Below are 15,025 nucleotides of genomic sequence, written 5' to 3'. Positions count from 1 at the left end.
GGGAAAATAAAACGTTTTTTGATTACGCCGACATTTCTAGAAATTGTACGGCAAATTGAATCAATATGCAAATTCCAGGTGAGCTTATATCAAGAATCAAACCTTAAAATCTAATTGAAGAAACTTCTTCTACGGCTATATTATACAAATGAATGTTCTGAGATAACTTTTCCAAAGAATTACTGAAAAGCATACATTTAGTTTTTTGAAGACTAATTGACAATTTGTTGACTCGAGTCCAGTTAAGTAACTTTTTTATCTCGATATTCATAGTAGTATCGATCAATATTATATGTAAGCTCTTCCCCATCTCTAAGTTCCTTTTTTTTTTTGCTGATGATACTTCCATTATTCTTTTTAGTCTTATTGAGTGAACTACTTCCACATTGTGAAGCAACTAAAATCATTTTGGTGGATATTATGGTATTGAGGTACCATGAACGAGGAGATTTGATTGGTGTGTTTGCCTGACAGGGAATTGGTGTGGTGATCATGACTTCATAAAACAAAAAATAAATCTGCTCCCTTAAATGATCTCTTTAAAAAAAAAAAAGATTTATTTGGTATCTAAATGAGTTTTGGTTTAAGGAAGGTGGGCGTTCAGCCCATGTGTGATAGGTACGTTACTTGGACATTATTTACAACAAAAATAAAGGCATAGAAATAACGCATTTGTGTAATCAAACAAACATTATCTTTGGATGTAAATAAGACGAATTTTGTTCAATTCAGAAAAGCCAAGTCACAGGTTCTGAATGTCAATACGATATCAATTGATAGGTTTTCCTTTTGCGATAAGCAGGTCATTAGATTTGTAGGTACTACAATATTGATTCTCATTTAACATGGACCCTACAAAGGAACATCGGTGTACTTCGGAAATTGAAATATCATTTATCCCAACGATCCCTGGTCATTTTATACAATTCTCTTATTCTTCCTCACGTATCGTATTCAAATATAGTGAGGCGAAATTGTACTATTACTAAGCCGAATCCGCTGTATATACATCATTACTAATTCTACATATCTGTCTTTAGACAGAGCTGTTATGCCATCGAAAAAATACTTTGAATCTTCAAGACATTCCAATCTACAAACAGGTACATTCATGAACAGGTACATTACAAATCAATTCGCTCACTATTCCACATATATTTCACGTACAATTGAATATCCCCGCGTATGACTCTTCGCTCGGCAGACTACCACATTGTGAAACGGCAAGCCTCTTTTATCAAAGACATAAGCGTCTGGTACAACGAACTCGTTCCACTAAATCCTTGCACTTCGCTCTTTTCCTCTATGGTTCATCTAAGAAAATAGATGTTCCAAGCTAATATAATTGTCCTTGATATTCAGCCCTGAACTATAACAAAATATCATCCGATTTCTCCCATACTCTTTCTTTTGTTAATGATATTACAGAGCATTTCTCTGCATATTGAAACGGTTCCGTCAAGCGCATACATTACACCTAAAATATGCGCGTTAGAACTCACACTGTTTTGCACTATAGCTGTCACCTCCACAAACGGCACATTGTCACTTGTACACACCTACACCTCATTTACAGGTAGTCAATGGTGCTGATTGTTTTGTTGTTGTTGTTGTTTTTTTTATAAAACACGCAGTCACTGTTCTTTAGGTATACGTGTTTGGGATACTAAGTTGAAATTAATGATTATATTTGTAGGTTTACTGGTGTTTTAAGTAATTTCAGAAGAGAGGGTCTCATTTACGTCAAGCTCTGCCCTGTTCTAGTACAGTATCGATTTCTCCCTTATTAACATATGAACACAGTAAAATTCTTCATGATGCTTAAATTCGTATGGTATTAGAGGTGATGTCGTTTCGAAATTGACAATTTCTACACTGACAAGTGACTGATTTAATGCTTTATTATCTCTTTTTTGTACTCTCTGTATCATTTCGATTTTATTTGTAACCCTGCATCACAAAACCAACAAGGAAAAGTAGAAATTACGCGGTGCGTAATATATGTCCCCGCCGGAAGTAGCATTTTGTAGCAAAATGTACGATACAGGTCAAAAATCAAGGTCAAAGGTCAAAGAAGTTAAAGGTCAAAATTCTGTGTAGAAGTTTTGAAGCCCTCACCTGCTGCCATCACATAAAGCAAACCGAATCGAAATCGGGTTAGAAATGGCGAAGGAGTAGCATTTTGTAGCCATTGCACAATATAGGTCAAAAAATCAAGGTCAAAGAAGTCAAAGAAGTCAAAGGTCAGAAGTTTTGAAGCCCTCACCTAGTGCCATCACATAAAGCAAACAGAATCGAAATCGGGTCAGAAATGGCGAAGGAGTAGCATTTTGTAGCAAAATGTACAATACAGGTCAAAAATCAAGGTCAAAGGTCAAAGAAGTCAAAGGTCAAAATTCTGTGTACAAGTTTTGAAGCCCTTACCTAGTGCCATCACATAAAGCAAACGGAATTGAAATCGGGTTAGAAATGGCGAAGGAGTAGCACTTTGTAGCCAATGTACAATATAGGTCAAAAATCAAGGTCAACGGTCAAAGAAGTCAAAGGTCAAAATTCTGTGTACAAGTTTTGAAGCCCCCACCTAGTGCCATGACATAAAGCAAACGGAATCGAAATCGGGTTAGAAATGGCGAAGGAGTAGCATTTTGTAGCAAAATGTACAATATAGGTCAAAGGTCAAGGTCAAAGGTCACAACTGAAATTCTGTGTAGAAGTTTCAAAGCTCCCACGTAGTGCTATCATATAAAGCAAACAGAATCAAAATTGGCTCATAAATGACAGAGAAGTAGCAAATTGAAGATTTTGATCACACACGGACGCACACACGCACACACGGACACACTACACACACACACACACACACACACACACGTACGGAGCCCGTTTCATAGAGCATAGAGCATAGAGCACATTGTGCTTTTCAAAAATATTGACGAGTCCTCTGGATATTTTGCCCCTGATGAAACTCATTTATTCTGCAGTATTAGCACGGATAATGAGACACATCATCATCCTTTCACTGTTATAATAATGGACATCGTTGAACTCAAAACTGCCAAGGTATATTGCGAGACATTTCATGTTTCTCGGTGGTAAAAAAAAAAATCTTAAATAAGTACTGGTTAAAATTATGATGATGTTGATTCTGTTTATAGTGAAGCACCACCTGGGGGCAGATGAACCTGTGCTTTGGCAAGATGGCACTGAATTTGATTTATCAGCAAATAAACCACTTATTGTAATGCATTTACGGGTCCAGGGGTGGTTCCTTCAGGTAATTACGAGATACGTAGTAAACCATATTTTCCAACAAGCTGCGTCTGTTTCACAATAGCATAAAGGATCAGTATAGATACTGCTGTGGACCAAACTGCAGATTAAATTACTAATCAGTTGTACAAAGTTATATAGTGAACACAATGGCAAATCTATTTTTGTTGATATGTTGTTTCCCAATTGACATTGTGATATTGTAGCATAATTGTACACATTTCTAGGGCATTAATTTTTGCATACACTTTTGAGCAAAATCAACAGTTCTGCATGTTGGAACTATTTTTCAGTGTAACATTTGGTTACCATAAACTTAATAAAGGCATGTTTATATGAGTAGACCACAGCACAAGTATACAAATGCAGATAAGTTACATGTAGATAAGCTAACTTTATACCTGGTTGTATTGATATTCAGCTGTATTAGTACATCTTTGACCAAGCATGCTTAAAGGTACTAGCCCACATTTGCAAACCCACGAAAATCAAAACTGCATAAAACAGGTCCAATATGACTTCAAGTACAAGTTATAACAGTAACATACCTTACCTGTTGCTCTTTGTCCATACCATTCGATAAAAGAGAGAAAATCATCGTTTTAAAATCAATTTTCAAACCGGGTCAACCCGACCCAAAATCGAATTACGAGCGCGGGCTAGCTACGTACATGTAACTTACACATGTATCGCGTGCATGTAGTACGTACGTGGACCGGAGCTAGCGAGCGTTATACGCATGCATACGGTGCATTTTCATTCATTTTTATGAAAGTAATGGACTAATTAGAACGAAATTTTGCACAGGTGTTACTGCAATCATACCCACACTCCATGCTAACTATGAGACCAATTGCTGCAGGTTTACAAATGTGGGCTAATACCTTTAAAAGACGTGCATGAGTGTTTGACAGTGTGGAACACACACATGAGCCCATGTATTCAGCCATAGATGTGGGTTCATTTTGAGCTCAGTGTAAATTGATGGTAGGATCTGGGATAGATAGGGTTTATGCAATGGGAAGAGAAACCTGGTGTGATTCAGATGTGATTGCATGATGTTGTCATGAAGATGTTCATGCCATACACTGTACATATGTATGTGTTCATTCGTGCTGAACTGCAGAGAAGACATTTGGTATAGAATACAGATTTTAATGTGGAGGCTTTGACACATTTAGCGATGGGTCTACATATGTCCTTAGAAGAGAGAATGTGAAGTAATCCTATTCATGAGGATTACAGCAGCAGCTAGTTGACTGAAGAGTTTCCAGCAGACTGTCACCCAGTTGGCAATCAAGCATGATTCAAAGAACATTGAATTTATCAATTTTAAGTGTATTCATGGGGTTAAACTGTATTGATTTAAAAATACATAAAAACAAATAGAAAAATCACAAGCAAGGGACTAATGAAATCATTACTCTTCGTTCACAGCTTTGATGTAGTCAATCACTCAGTGAACAGGGAGCTATGTAAAGAGAAGCATGTTAGAAACATACGGATTATCAGCAGTAATGAATTATTGAAACTAGTAATTTTTTTAATAATTTAATGTTAAATATCATAACAATATTGACACTTTGATTTCCTCACCCCTTATCCTTTTGTAGGTGTAACCAGTGTTTCATATTATGAGGAGTGAATGAATGGCTCTTCTGTACTCAGCAAGGTGTGCACTCTCATTAACTGCCTTTTCATACTCGTAGTACTTAGTATGCTTTTCTTTTGCACATTTCTCTTTACCGTCATTCATATTATGAACATTTCTTTCAATATGAGAGCAATATTAAAGAAAAGAGGTACAATGTAGGGGTCCTACATATCTGTGAAAGTGCACACTGTCTTGTTCTTGGTAAACAGAGTACATTGCATAAAGAGCATTCAGCATTATGAAAACAATACAAGTATCTATGTTCGACAAAACTGTAAAGAGACAGTGTGTTTTGTGTCTCCATCATGTCTTGTCATCAATCGCCCATCATCTACGTGATATATGTGACCGTGCACCTCAAAACGAACATAAAGTCGCACACACTGATTTTGCATGAGGACTGAAAATAAGTGAAATGGGTCAACCTAGCCGAACTTGACTTTTTCATATTTTCTGAAAGAGCGGGTTTTCTTTTACATTATGCTAAAATTTGGTATCCTAAAACGGACAGGAAAGTGTGTTTTTTAGCAGTTTGTCTCGAACATTTTTGGTAGAATATTGTGATTAGGTGTGTCTTTAGAATCCCTTTTTCATTTCTGAAAAACCTTGTCCACACTCTTCACTTTCAACTCTAATAACTTTTGAAAAGATAGTGCTACTGCTTTGAAAGTTGGCATTGATTATGGACATAATGTGTTAATGAGGCACGCCAGACATGAATTTTTAGTTAAGACCATATTCTGAAAGAACAGACTTTAAGCTTTAAAATGATGTATAACTCAAATCAAATGGACTCTCCTAACCTATCTAGATATTGGAAAGAAAGCACAAATTCAGGAAAAGTGTGAACCGAGAAAAGAGGCTCTGAAGTACAGTGTCTATTCAAGCGCTTAATCTTTACCAAACCGTGCTGGCTGTGCGATGAATGGGACAAAAAACAGGAAGTAAACCACCACCAACAGCAATGAAGGAATTATCAGGTTAAACTGAAATTAAACATGCCTCATTAACTCATTCTGTCCATAGTCAATGCCAACTTTCAAAGCAATAGCACTATCCTTTCAAAAGTTATCAGAGTTGAAAGTGAAGAGTGTGGACTAGGTTTTTCAGAAATGAAAAAGGGATTCTAAAGACACACCTAATCACACTATTCTACCAAAAAGTGTTCGAGATAAACTGTTAAAAATTACGCTTTTCTGCCCGTTTTATGATACCAAATTTTAGCATGATGTAAAAGAAGACCCGCTCTTTCAGAAAATATGAAAAAGTCAAGTTTGGCCAAGTTGACCCATTTCACTTATTTTCAGTCCTCGCGCAAAATCAGTGTGTGCGACTTTATGTTCGTTTTGAGGTGCACGGTCACATATGTTGGGGTGGGGGGGGGGGGGGGGGGGGGGCTGAGGAGCAAGCTTAATTTGCTATGCTGTATACGCCATATATTTAGCAAGTATTTATCAAGACTTTGAGACAATTGTGGAAGTACTTAAATTCATGATTGTGGGGTACACAGTATACTGAATGTACAAATAATATATGTATGCAGATGCCTTCTCATGTCAGTGTCAGAGATGATTTTTGTGTGTGTTTATAAATTCATGGATACGTCATGTAGCAGCTGTCTTGAGAAATTCATGAAGATAAATACCTTGCAGAATATTGAGCGTATACAGTAGGTTAATTTTAGTGTGGTATGGTGTATATGTATAGCGTGTAATACATCATATTCATAATTTACATCTAAATTGAAAAAAAAAAGAAAGAAAAAAAGTCATTCTACTGCTTATTACAGCTGCTTAAAAATACTTCTTGTGCAGATCAGTTACCATCCCGACATGTGCCAAAATTTCTTCTGAATTTCCTGAGGACTGCGGATGAATTTAAATCTACATTTTTAAACCTGATTTCACGGTCAAAATGCACTGTTTCCATGGCAACAGAATTTCAACTGTACTCTTGAAAAATGTGTCCAGCACAAATTTGCAATGACCTTGCTATGTGTGTGTGTGTGTGTGTGTGTGTATGTGCTTAGTACATTGTGAGTACCTGGTGAGTTTGACTGCTGCAGTAACCGTGGCAACAGGTTAACAAACACAGGGCGTCTTGCATAACTACACCTATAGATCATTGTAGGCCCTACATACTGAGTTTGAAATAAATTGCTTAAACGCTGGAAGTAGTTCACTCCACAATGTTTGGGGAAATTGTGGTCACCATGGCAACGCTTTCTCCGACAAACGAACAAACGAACAAAAAATAATGTCTTGCATATCTACACCTCAATGTCATCATGTACACCATATTTAAGTTCAGTTGCCTCAAAATTGTGGAAGCAGTTCACTCCACAAGATTTTTCAAGAAAACATGCAGTTACCATGGCAACGCCTTGTAGGGTACAAACACAAAATGTGTCTTACCTAACTACACCTATAGATCATTATACATACCAAATTTGAAATAAATTGCTCAAATACTGTGGAAGTAACTCTCCACAAGGTTTTTGGAAAATTGTGGTTACCATGGCAACGCTTACTCCGACAAAACAAAAAAACATGTCTTGCATATTATTTTCATCTCAATGTCATCATGTAACCAGTTTCATTGAAATTGCTTCAAAACTGTCGAAGGAGTTCACGACGCAAGATTTGCAACGGACCGGCCGACCTACCACACGATGATTCCTATTATACCCCCTTAAACACTTTGTGTATGCGGGGGTATTTAAAAAAAAAAAAGTGTGTCTTACACAATCATACATTTCATTAGAATGTAATTTGTACGGAATATTTTCTTCTTGTTGTTTTTTTACAAGAAATGAACAAATTTGGAGATTTGTCCCCCAGCATTTATATAAGCAGCCGCAATTATGACATTTGCCATCTATTGCAAAATTTGCAACGTTTATCCCTGAATCTATTGCAAAGTTGCAATTGATTCGCAATAAGCATCTTTTTGATCAGTGTTTTAGAACCAACACTTGCTGTCGAGCGAAAGCTCGGTGGTCTAGTGGAGATGACGCCTGTCCAGTGATCAGGAGGTCGTAGGATCGAATCCTGCTCGTGTATGTACGCCCATGATTTTTATCATGGCTACTACTAAAAAACACTGATCAATTCAGCGCTTATTTACGTCGATGTAGGGCAATTTGTCAATCAGTTGCAATGAAAACATCTCGACAGAAGAATTTCATGACTTTAAAAGAACCTCTAGGTATAGGTAATTTGTGTGTTCGGATTAACGAACCTTCGGAATAACGAACAGCACCCGATTTGGTATGCATGCCCCTGAAAGATGAGGTTCTGGCGAGCATGCTCCCCGAAGAGTTGGAAAGGTAGATTTTGCAAGTGCAGGAATTGTAATGAATCTAGTTACTGGAGTATCAATACGGTTTTGTGCTGAAGGATTCATGTGCCATCTTTCTAATCACCATAAAGAGGATCTGCTTTGTCAAACAATGTTGATGAATCAATTTCACATGTACGTTCCATCAGGTGTTCAACCTATAGCTTCACTTTTTTGATGGAGCATGCCTGAGGATTCTCTCCATTTTGAAATTAATAAGTAAGTGGCATTATTCTCAAATGACCTTTACAAACTTCCGTAAAGCTGTAAAATGCTTAGAGATGATTTACTTCGTGTAAGGTACTGTACAATGTATATAAAATGAAAACATTATCATAAATATGGTATGTTGATACCTCTGCACGTTAAGAATATAGTATTGTGGATGTTGCCCCCAAAACTGGGGGAGCTCCTCCTCCACCCCCATACAATAGCTATCTTGTTTTTAATGGTGGGAACATCAATAGAATACTTGAATGGATTCTTTTATTCAGACAGGCACAATTGCTGTAAAATCCAAGCCAATCTAATTAATCACTAAATTTCAGGAAAATGAACTCCAGCCTCCTGTCCTGCATGTGGACATTTTCACGCTTAGATGTGTATTATTCCTTATTTCAATTTTATAATGTAATTTCCGTAAATTTGAAAGGAAATACTACCTTCATGTGAAGTTTTTCTTATTCAAGACCTTGATTTGTTGAATTACAAACCACTAGAGGGCAGCAGACAGTTGTAACGTAGTTGTGGGCGTGTCTCTATGAGATTATGCGTAAGTCGAGGGAACGACTTACGTAAGTCGTGGGAACGACTTAGTAAGTCGAGGGAACGACTTATAAGTCGTGGGAACGACTTGCGTAAGACGAGGGAATGACATAATAAGTCGAGGGAACGACTTAGTGAGTAGAGGGAACGACTTAGTAAGTCGTGGGAACGACTTAGTAAGTCGAGGGAACGACTTAGGAAAAAAAATTCTTGTCATGTCCCCTTAGGGGCTCCGTAGTAGTCATAGTGAATGCAGGGATAAAGTAAAGTCTAATCACAAAAAGATACAAAGAGATGAGATGATTTTTCTGTGGAAAAACAGGTCGCATTAAGTCCGAGTGTAGGCGATTCCTGGAACAGAATGAAGCAAAAGAAAAACAAAAGCAAAAAGCAACACTTGGTTTAGTCCCTGCGGACACACGTCCACAGAACAGTTCAGATGCTGAAACAAAAGAGAAACCGTACCAAACAGCCACCACTGGTGTTGTTAAGTCAAGTGTAAAGCTACGGTCACAAAGGTTCGTACGAATATCACTGTTCGTACGAATTCTGGAGTTCGTAGAGATTCATACGTAGATGGGGCACAGATTCTTATACGGTTTTCTTACGAATTTCGTACGAACGCTGTTTAATTCACAAGAACAACTTAAGATTTATGGCCCTAGAATTCGTACGTTTTTCGTAAGAATGCCTTGAGTTGAATATTCTTTCGTCAGACTTACGGGCCATCTTACGATTTCTTTTTGTCGTAAGATGGTCGTACGTGCAACTCACGGCACTCTCAAGTCATTCGTAAGAAGATTTACGATTGTTTGTATATTTTGTCGGGTTGTTAAAAAGACGCTGCCGTGTCCTGTCGAAAATTCTGTAACAGTTGAAAGTTTTATACTTCAAGATGGCAGTAGTGCCAAGGAGACTGCAGCTGCATCTACAAGGAGAGGAGGAGGTTGTTGCTCCAACTCTCCCCCTCTCGCTCCTTCCTCCTCATCTCCCTCTTTTCGTTCTTCCCCTTCCCTCTTTTCCATTTGATTGCCTTCCCTTTTGGTCCCATATTTAACAGAAATGCTTTGTGGTCGAACACAAAGTGAGGATTTGAACTTCGCACGTTTGGCTTTATACCCCTAAAACTTAACTGTTGCACAAACTTAATATTGTGTACCTACGCCTTACGAGTCCCTTACGAACGCCTTATACAAACTCGAAGAGTTGTTCGTAAGAACGCCGTTCGAATCGCCGTTCGTAAGGCATTCTTACGAAAGACATAAGAGCCCTCTATGAACGACTTAAGGCGTTCTTACAATCATCGTAAGAATTTAAGGCTTCTAGAATTGTCTCTCGACCCTGCAAAATCTTGCGTAGTTCTTACGATGATCGCACGACGTTCGTACATCCGCCTTGCGAAGAGAGGGTTTCGTACGAAGTTAAAAAAAATCTTGGACAAAATCATCGACCAGGCTACGAACTTACGAACGGTCTACGAACGATCTACGAACGCTGGTTTCGTACTACCTTCCTAAGAAGATCTTACGAAGTTGTCTAAAAATCGTTTGTACGGCGTTCGTAGCAGTTCGTAAAGGCATTTGTGACCGAGCCTTAAGTGATGAACAGCGTAATCCAAATGTGAAAAGTACTGTCTCAAAAATGACAGATACGTGTTCAAGTGGTCGTGTGGATTAAAAGTACAAGAACTTCATTTCCCAGGGTACAGTTACCATTGCTAAATTTAAAGTACCGATTGTCATCCTTCGTGATACAGGAGCTACACAGTTCCTCATGGTTGGAGATGTGAAGAGTATGCCCATAGACTGTAACACGGGTAGAAAAGTACTGATACATGATGTTGACGGAAGAACGCAGGCGGTCCCTCTATTCCGATTGAATTTGGAGAGTGGACTGATTTCAGGGGGAGTGATTTTCCATTTTCCATTGAATTGTTCCATTTCTCCCTTTGGATGGAGTTTCTTTTTTACTTGGTAATGACCTTGCAGGAAGTCGAGTGAGTGTCCTTCCGGTTGTTTCCGAAGTCCCAGTGTACGAACAGGAAACCGAAAAACTCGTCGATTAATTTCCAGAAGTATTTCCAACATGTGTTGTCACTAGGTTTCGAGCAAGTGAAGCAGAGCGTGAGAGAGATGAGTTTGAAAGTGAAGTTTCTCTTGATGACACATTCTTTGGAAAGGTGACTAGTGAAGATGAAAGAGAACAAAGTTGGGAAGAAGGTGTGTTCAGTCAGCCAGCTTTAATCAAAGCACAGGTGGAAGATAATGAGTTTTAGAAGTTGAGAGAGGGTGCATTGAGTGCAAATTAGGCGAAGGAAGTGCCAGAATGTTTCTATGTAAAGTCTAGTGTTTAAATGAGGAAATGGCGGCCTCTAGATTAGTTGTTCCTCCGCCGTATCGAAAGGATATTCTATTGTCTTGCACATGGAATTCCAATGGCCGGACACATGGGTGTCAAGAAGATCTTTGTGTAGAATCAGAACTCAATTCTTCTGGCTCAAGATGAGAAAGGATGTGTCTGAAATTTGTCGAATGTGTCATGAATGTCAAGTGGTAGGAAAACCACAACATGCCATTAGACCTGCGCCGTTGATTCCTATTCCGGCTTTTGAAGAGCCATTTAGACGTATGATGGTAGATTGCGTTGGTCCATTGCCGAACTCCAATTATAGCAAAGTCCGAATGTCAGTATTTATTGACAGTGATGAATGTTTCCACAAGATACGCAGAAGTATTTCCCTTGAAGAGCATATCTTCTAAGTCAGTTCTGGATGCCTTGTTTACTTTCTTTACTGTAGTACGGGCTACCAAAAGAAATTCAGTCGGATCAAGGTAGCAATTTCACGTCACGTATCTTTCAGGAGTTGATGTACCAGCTTGGTATTCAACAGATTAAGTCATTTGCATACCATCCGCAATCTCAGAGGACCTTAGAAAGGTACCATCAAACGCTCAAGACGATGTTGAAGGTCTACTGTCAGGATATAATCCCAGGGACTGGGATAAAGGTATCCCTTTTCTTCTCTTCGCTGCTCGTGAAGTGCCTAATGAATCAACTGGATTCTCTCCTTTTGAGTTGGTGTTTGGGCATGAACCAAGAGGGCCCCTGAAAGTTGTGAAGGAACGGATCTGTTGTATGATGAGGAAGAAAAGATTCCATTGGCCTAGACTACATCCCCACGTTCAGAGAGCGTCTTGTGAGAGCGAATGAAGTGGTGAGAGAACACTTGAAGTTTTTTCGCAACAGACTATGAAGGAACGCTTTGACCGAAAGGCAAAGAATCGTCTGTTTGAGGTGGGAGACAAAGTCTTGGTTCTGCTTCCATTGCCGGGTGATGCATTGAAGGCTAAATTCAGTGGTCCATTTGATAATTATTATGTTGTAGAGAGGAAGATTGGAAGGAGACTTATGTGGTGGGCATGCCTGACCGTAGAAAAATCAAGGGAGTGTGTCACGGTCGAAGAAGTACCATGAACGTGTAGAAGACGTAGGTGCAGTTGTGAGTGAGAATTTTCTACACAGTGCTGGGAAAAGGGCAGAAGAGTTTGACCATGATGCTCCAGATTCTCAGAGTGTGAGTTTCAAGTCAGGAATGATTCCGCGAGTAGAGAACTCAAAGGCCCTAGAAAATCCAGAGTTACTGCTCAGTCATCTGTCTGATTCAGAGAGGCAAGATGTTTTCGACATCTTCCAGGAATTGCCGGAGGTTTGCAGTGATAAATTGGGTTGTGCGAAAGACACTGTTCATACGGTACATGTTGGTGAAAATGCACCTATAAAGCAGCATCCTTTTCGGATTCATCGTGCTAAGAGAGAACAGGTGGATAGGGAGATAGATTCAATGCTTGCAAATGGAAGCATAGAGCCCAGATTCTCAAACTGAAGTTCCCCAGTAGGGGATAGTCCCAAAGCCAGACGGAACGTCCAGGTTTTGTATAGATTACCGGGAGGTCAATACCACAACTAAAACTGATTCGTTCCCACTTCCTTTGATTGAGGAATGTATTGATCGGATAGGAAGTGCTGAGTTTGTCAGTAAATTCGGGATAAAAATTCCCCCGCCACTTTTCAACGGATAATGAATGGGGTTATTGCTGGGTATGATAACTGTGTTGTCTATATAGACGATGTGTTGGTTGTCAGCAATAAGTGGGAGGAACATGTAATTTTTCATCTTCGAGAGCTGTTCCAGAGGTTGTCGCATGCAGGTCTCGTGGTGAATCTGGACAAATGCGAGTTTGGGAAAGCTTGTGTGACCTACCTAGGTCAAAAGGTAGGCCGAGGTAGCGTCGCACCACGTGATGCCAAGGTCCGAGCAATCGTGGACTTCCCAGTGCCGGCATCGAAACGGGAGCTTCAGCGCTTTCTGGGAATGTGCAGATTCTACCTGAGATTCGTTCCCAACTTCAGTCACTTGATGGTGCCCTTAAAGGACAAGTTCACCTTCATAAACATAAGGATTGAGAGAATGTAGCAATATTAGTAGAACACATCATTGAAAGTTTGAGGAAAATCAGACAATCCGTTCAAAAGTTATGAATTTTTGAAGTTTTTGTGCAGTACCCGCTGGATGAGAAGACTACTGCAGTGTGTGAATAACTTAGATGTCACATGCGTACAACAATATAAGGAAAATATAAAGAGAATTTCACAAAATTCCATCTTTTGAAAAAAGTACACATTCCCCTGACTCGTTACCGATAAATGTTATGGGTAATATCATTCCCCCTGCCTTTAGAAAGAGGCAAGTCAATTGCTCTTTTATTATGCGAAAAAAGTGAAAATATGTTGAATTTTCTTTTATATTTTCTTTATACTGTTGTACGCATATGACTCACAAGCTGTAGTAGTCTCCTCATCCAGCGGTTCCAACTCAAAAATTTAAAAAAATCATAACTTTTGCACCGATTGTCCAATTTTCTTCAAACTTTCACTGATGTGTTCTACTAATATTGTTGCATCTTCTCAATCCTTATGTTTATGAAGGTGAACTTGTCCTTTAACGGACCTGTTGAAAAAGGGTAAAACGTTCCAGTAGTCGGCGAACTGCCAGGGTGCATTCCAGAAGCTGAAGGCCGTTCTCATGAACGATCCCGTGCTCATTGCACCAAACTTCCAGAGGAGCTTCCAGCTGGCTACGGATAATAGTGGCCGAGGAGTAGGAGCCCAGCTGCTTCAGGACGACGACAACAGACACAGCAAACCCTGTGTTTCTTCTCAAAAAAAAAAAAAAAAAAAAAAAAAAACTGAATCGCCATCAGCAAAAGTATTCTACGGTGGAGAAGGAATGTCTCAGTGTCGTTCTAGCCGTGCAACATTTCGAAGCGTACTTGGACGGTGGAAGAGACATCCTGCTGTACACTGACCATAACCCATTGACGTTATTACAACGCTTCAAGCACAAAAATCAGCGTCTCTTCCGTTGGAGTAATTATCCACTCGTAGCCACTGAGAATTGTGCACATAGCAGGAAAGGACAACAAATTAGCAGACGCTTTGACGCGAGCTTAAAACTGTGCACGCACTGATAATGTTGCCGAACGATAACGACCTCAAATCTACAGTAAACCATACATCAAGCAGAACATTTCAAACAAGACTCACAACAGACAAGACTCTGATGTGGATTGTTTTATACGACAATGTATATATCTGTTTATGTATTTTCAAGGATCTGTGAAGGAAGAAATTGTATTTATGTTAATCATGTTTGTTTTTAAACGAAAACAGTATATGTGAGTGATGCTAGGAAGTATGAGAAAGTACAAAATATTCTGTCTTTAAAAGGAGACATTATTTGAAAAAAAGAATCACGATGTGTCACCCGCTGAGCATTATATGGTATTTTGAAAACCCATCATTACAGGAAGCGCCAGGATACAACATTTGTGGTGTGTAAGAATACAGTGAAAGCTGTGCTTCAGTTGCGCACTTCTTTTTTTGATTTTTTTCAATAAATCCTGAAGAGTTAAAGGATTCAGATTTGTATGTACAATG

The sequence above is a fragment of the Diadema antillarum genome, unplaced genomic scaffold (assembly GCF_040938485.1).
Source record: "Diadema antillarum isolate AM-2024a unplaced genomic scaffold, OU_Dant_1.0 seq00002517_RagTag, whole genome shotgun sequence".
NCBI classification, from domain to species: domain Eukaryota; kingdom Metazoa; phylum Echinodermata; class Echinoidea; order Diadematoida; family Diadematidae; genus Diadema; species Diadema antillarum.
Note: the sequence above shows the minus strand (reverse complement) of the source record.